We start from the raw sequence: 6,772 nt of genomic DNA, 5'->3' as shown, positions 1-6,772 counted from the left end.
TTTCTTGACTCAACCTTCACAAAATTTAAAATTTAGGGTCTTCTGCCCTTGCATCCTCATCCCAGACTGCATCTGAGATTCACATCATAAACATAGTAGTAGCATCAGCACAACTTACACATTTTTCTCTGACTAGAACAATCAGAGCAATAGAAGCAATAAATTGCGTGGTTCTTCAAGTTCTCCAATCCAACACATTCACAGAACATGCTACTGAATCTTTTCTGTAGCAGGTAGTTGTATTAGAGCCTAGTGAAAATTTAATAGCACAATGGTGCTAAAAAAAGAGAAAGAAAAAAGAAGTATCCCCTTATGTTGTTTAAACCTGACAGGCACTATTACATAAGGGCAAATAAATCTCCATCCTGGATGGACTAACCTTTAGCTAGTGTTAATTATCATGACTCCACTGCTCTTTAATGGAAAGATAAATAACATATTGAGGTGTGAGTAAGGCACTGCACATGTAGTTGTACCGAAGGAGAATTTACAGAGGCTAAAACTAGTTGTGGTCATATTGCTCTGCGTTTGGAAGCTAAAGAGTTGTAAGGTGACCTGGCATGAGCAAATTGTGTTTCCTCATCTGAAACGAGTGCATAAATGTCATTTAAATCCTTCACATTTTGCTATTTTATGTTTTTGAACCAATTCAGACTGATTCAACACAAAAGCAGGTGCCATACAGTTTGTGGACTGCTGGGAGGTTGACACTCATGGTCATAACTGGACTTTCTGGGATGCCATAGAAAGCCTGCCCGGAAAAAGGACCTGTGCTGAGGGATCAGTGTCATAGGGCATGCAATGATCCAGAGATATTTACACTGGGACTTCTCTGATCTAGCAGTTGTCTCTTTCCTCACCTGCTTTCTGTGCAGGGTGCACCTGATATTTGTAAGTGCACATGTCACAGCGGGAAGTCGCACCTATTTTGGATTTCATTAGTTCAGACTTCTGCATATGATTATGTGGGTACTGAGATTCCTGTAGTTGCTCTCTTTGGCCAAATTGATTCCCTGGGTAACTCAACTGATATCAGTGAGGTCACATGAGGGAGAGTTTGGGTAGCTGGCAGATAAGTGAATACTGATGCAATGACATTGATGTAAGAGTTGAGGAACCTAGCTGGGCATCAAGGAGATCTCTAGAAAACACTTCATCTCACCTACCAAATATGTCCCTTCGCTACCTTCCCCTCTTTCCCTAATGGTAACATTACGTTATGTTCCTTGAAGGCTTCAGCCTCTTTCAACTCCCTGCTGCATCCCAGAAGTAACTCATTCTCCCTTTTGAGTTCATGTTGAACTCATTAAGGTCATGCACAGCAAACACATGCTGACTGAGCTCTACTTCTTCGCTAGTGTTATCTAACGTTTTTCACTCTATTTTTTTGTAGATCAGCTGTAGGTTATGTGTCTTTTCTAGATTCTGACTGACCTCTGTCGCTTTTTCCCTAGCTAAGGCAGACCCTTAACCTCCCAGCAAGGTTCCTCTGCACCCACTGTTTCTACAACAGGCTCTTCTTGTGTTTGCCTGGACATGCACAGGACAGCACACTGCTGCCCCAGCTGCTGCCTCTGTACCCCTCCTCCTCTGTAACCTTACAGCAAAGTATTAGGCCTGAATCACTGAATGGGTCACCCAGCCTGCTGACAGAGCCTGATTTCATGAAAGGGAGCTAAAAAAAAGCAAACCACCCCCCAGTTTTGAAGGTAACCACAGCTATTTTAGGGTCTGATGAATCACTTTTCTCCTGAAACTGTGTCTATATCATGCTGGCTTGCTAATCTCAAGGCTTTTTCAGAAGCCTAATAAGGACATGCTTATGCAATACATCCTTAGACTCCTTGCGCTTTAGATGGAGCTTTTCCAGTTTGCAAACCCAGTAATTGGCCCAGTCAGACAGAGTGCAATGTGATCACCACTATGCTGAAGTCAGTGAGATTGCTAACCACCTAACATCAGGTCTGGATTAAGCCCAGTTTCTTTTATTTTTTTTTTTAAGTCTTGAATCCCTGTGTCAATGATATAAATGTAAGCAGACGTATTATTTTTGTCATAGAGTTGAAGGATTGTTTCTAGTAATAAACAGTAGTATAATTGCAGCTTCTCTTTCTCTATGGGAAATATCTTTGGATACTTCAGTATTTTCTGAGCTATCCTTTGGCACTTTAAGATTCAGATATTTCAGACCATTCATTGATGGGTTTCCATGAACCTTGCCCTTGATCTTCAAAGGCCAACACAGACACTTGACTCCACACATTTTAAAAAGCTCAGGCTACATCCAAGCTTTTCCAGAGTCACAGCTCATAGAAATTGTTCCCTAAATTATCTCTATAATATATAAAGAATCATATTGACTTCCTCAGCACTCCACAGCTTTCAGAATAATGCATGTGCGTAAGTCTGGAGACCTCATTAGCAACTTTCTGCAAATGATCTGTATTCAGTATGTGAAAGCATAGCTACAAAGGTTATTTTGACAAAAATCCTCAAAATAGATGGTGGTAGGTGTGTCCTGGCTGGTTATATGTAATGCAAACACAATTCAAATGTCCAGCTCCAGAGCTGTCTAGTATTCCTATGAAATTGCTGTTTTTAGAAACATTCCCACCAATATACTCATTTTGTAGTGTGAAATGCAAACAAAGAGATAGAACATCTGCCAAGATTACACAGATGTGTTATTCAAATCAACACACCCCGCCCCCCCCCCCCAAATGTAGTTCATCATTTAAAAATGTTCCTTTGGACTCTGACATCTGATGTCATTCAGGTAGAGAAGAGGGACAGAAGAACCGGCCACTTCCAAAATCATGGTAATTGCCCTGCAGAAATCCCTGGGCTCCTACTGCTATCAGAAAGACCCATTAGCCCAAGCCTGCACCCTTAGTTTTTAAGGAACCTCATGGAGACAAGTTCCTCAGCTGGAAGAGAGAGATCTTCATTGACTTCTTAGTGATGCCAAGTGGGGATTTTCCTCATAATGTGTATAGTATTTCTTGATGAATTTATACATATATGGAAAATCGTAAATGCCTAGGCCAAGCTATTGCTTACCACATGCATACTACCTGCAGCAAGCACTAGCATATCCCTCCGCCTTTCGCCAGGGTTGTGCTCACTGAGAATTGTGCGCTCTGATTTGGTGTGCCTTACCACAGTGTGACAGCACTCAGTTCACAACAGGGAGAAGGCAGTCCCAGAGACTAAAGGAGTGAGTTATTGAGGGATAAAATTACAACTGAATCAGAACGTTAATAAAAGAGAGCTTGGTATTTAATTAACGTTCAATGCTTTGGCTATGATGTCATTGCTATTGCCAAAAAATAATCAATCGGTCAGAAACATCAAACTATTAAAAAGGAGATTGTCTCCTTAGACAGATAAATGCCCATGTAGCCTATAAATAGCTCTGGAATGAACCCATCCCATGCAGCGCCTGGAATGGGAAGATTAACTCCTTGACATCCAGACCTCCTTGTCTCCCACCAGTAGGATTAAGCAGAGTTGATCTGTACCAGAGTACAGACGAAATGGCTGGCTGAAAAGTGGGCCAAGGAACATGCAGGCACGGCCAGAGGAAAGGAGAAATGAAGACAGTATAAAAGTACTAGGGAATACCCTGAGTGTGCAAGATCTCTGAGACAAGCCTTCTCTCTCTTGCTGTAGGATGCATTTGAGCTTTGCTTGGGCCTTTGAAAGACAGAAAAGTCTTAGTAGTCACTTCAGTAAAAAGAAGGGGGGACAGCATTTATGCATTTCAATTCAGTATCAGTTTCCCCCCCAAAATTGTGCTTATCCTACCGCCCTGGTCAACCTGTTACCAAAGCAGAAGTGTTAGATACTGGAAGGCCTGGTGTTCAGTGTTATTTAAGGTATAGCACTTTCTCTTACCCCACCTTATACCACCAGTTTCTCATGTAATCAGTCCAGATGTAGGGGTAAGGATTCACTGCCTGGCTTGGCACGCTCCACAGAACTTCTGCTTCTGTTTAAGTAGTCTGTTCCCTAATCCTCACTTGCAGGCTATCCGGACTGCTAAACGTGTTATATTTTGTCATCTTAGTTCTTATCAGAAGAGGGATTCTGTAATTTAAAATTGATGTTTTCAATGTTCCTCATCCTGCCTCTTTAACCTACAACCATTACTTCACTTATAGCAGAAAATGAGTTTTTAATTCTTGTGTCATTTTACAACTTGTGAACAATTGACACAGAATATGCCAGTAGGGTTTATTGTAAACCTTTTAAAAATAAAAACATATATTGCCAACAAAAATTATAATTGAACTGTAGTCTTATTTTGACCCTTTCCTTGTTTAGTAGTGATCATAGCATCATTGAAAGCATTCATGCCAAAATCATATAACCCCTTTGCAAAGCAAGTTTAATGAGCATCAGTAATATTGTTACATCTATTGGTCCTAAATGCTAGTAACATATACAGTAGTGCAGTAAGCTTCAAAGCAAAATTAAAATTAATTCTTAAGGGACTGGAAGATGTTAGTTTTCTTTCATAGTTTCAAGGTTCTGGTAAACTTATCCATAGTCAGGGGTGTATGCATGTGTTTTACCATCTTTTCTCATTGAGTTTATGCATCATAAGGCTCAATATCAATTTTGTGCAAATTCACTGCATGCGTACAGAGAGCTTGATATATCTGAGGCCTTTCTTTCCCTTGCAAGCTCCACTGAAGGCTGGAGCAGTTCATCGCTTTGGTCGGTGGGGACAGCTTCCTTCTAAGTCCCCAAGCAGCAACCATGCTTCATCCAGTGCATGTGGCAGATGAGTGAGGACACGCTGCAGCCCTGGAGGAAGTGCTGGAGGCCAGGATCCCGGGAGAAGACCTCTCCTCCCTGCTTTCTACAGCATCCCAGCCTGCCAGGTCCTTCTACCCCATCCCAGGGCCCCAGGTCTTGGAGGCCCATCGTGGACCTGCGAACATAGGGATTTGTGCAGTGAACATGTGGCTGTGGGCAGAATTTGGCTTAGCTCTGTAGAATAAGTTAGTCTTCATAACAAGTAATGTTAATATGATCTAATTTAGGCTGAACTGGTTTCGTGATTCATAAATCATTAACTAGGAGCTAGTTCTCACTCCCACCTGCATGACATAGTTTGTGATTTTAGTGCAAGAAAGGTTTTTCCACCCCCACTGTATGCAATGACCTGTGCCTAATGGGGTTTGGTATTCATGGGCTAGTTTTGCATTTTGCAGGTGGAATGTTCTTATTTCACCAAGTTGCAAGGGCAGGTGAGTTTGGATCTGGTTTGTTTGGTGGGAAGTGAATGAACTTAAGTCACACTGTTGCTTTTTCTCATTGTCACCACTCAAAAAACTCACTGCAGAGGTGTGGTAGGTAACATGCAATTCACTGGCCTTGTTAAGATTTACAAGCCACTCAGAAAGCTGATAAAGATCTTTATAGCTGTTTTGAACTCAAATGAACTGCTGCTGCTCATTTACAGTATCACAAGGACACTTCAGCTCCCTCCACTGCACTGCAAACGCATTAATTCTGAATCACTCACTCAATAAAAATTACACTGAAATGAGATAGGCACAAATGCAAGGCAAAAGAGGAGAGGCTGAGGGCAGGAACAGTGAGCAGAAAAATTTCAAGAGAAGCCAGCAAGCCTTTAGAACTGCTCAAAGAAAATGTGAAAGTAAGTCTGTGATCCACGACCAAAAACTTCTGGTTCTTCTGTCCTCAATGGTGCGCTGTGGTAGGAGTGACCTGACCAGTTACTGTGGGGAACTGCTCCATCCATTCACTGTGATGGAAAATCCACATTTTTAAGAAACAAAAGTTACTCATATTTAGCTGTTGGCATACAGCTCTAGTGGCCTAATTTGAAGTTTCCAGGCTTGAGCCACTGCATTCTTCTTTCTCTGGCTGTTTACAATGGGCTTTTTGAATTGCTTTTATTATATACACTGTTTTTTTGAATTGCTTTTATTATATGCACTGTTGTGTTTGTCTTGGGTGTGTTTGCACATGGGACTGAATAGTGTCGCTCTTTCCTCTTTTTTTGCTCTTTTCATGATGCTAGAATAATCCATTCCTACCCTAGAGATGTCCAGGGATGTCTCCATTCAGCAAAAGCTAATGCAAATGAGAGCTCTGTGGATAAGGCAACGGTATCTCCAGAGAAGACTTGCAAGGGCAGATAGGAGAAGGAGGTTGTACTTGCTTTTCTGTCACTGCTGTCACAGCTAGTAAAGGACCTTGTGCTGCTGGACAGACGGGGCTTGGCGGAGCTGTAAAACTGATATCCTGCAGGGATTCAAACTTCTGCTGCACTTTCCTTAAGAGTGATATGTTAATCTTATTTCCTTGAGCAGGCCTATAGGGAAACTGTGTTCTGTGTCCTAGAGCTCCTGGCTCCCTCCCGCCGCTCCGTTTTCCATTGCTCCTTGCCCCCATGGGCCCGCAGGTGCTGCTGAACGCTGTTAAACTGTGCTCCGTGCCAGCCTGCACAGAGCCACACCAGTGACGGACAAAGTGAGTCATCTGCGGTCATGCCAGCCAGCCAGGTGGCAGCTCCCAGTCTTAGGCAGGTGTGTATCTTCTCACACAGGTAACCGATTAGGAGGGCGCACATGAACCGCAGCTAACTCACACAGTCGCAAGGATTCACAGTCTGTACTTCCCTTTGTAAGGACTGTGCTGAATGAAAGCTGATCTGCAAATGTAAAATGATGACCTTGACTAGCATTTTTGCATCTCCTTTATTTCTTTTTCTAGCCTGCGTTATTCCTCCTTT

Source organism: Struthio camelus, chromosome 5 (genome assembly GCF_040807025.1).
Source record: "Struthio camelus isolate bStrCam1 chromosome 5, bStrCam1.hap1, whole genome shotgun sequence".
Taxonomy (NCBI): Eukaryota; Metazoa; Chordata; class Aves; order Struthioniformes; family Struthionidae; genus Struthio; species Struthio camelus.
Note: the sequence above shows the minus strand (reverse complement) of the source record.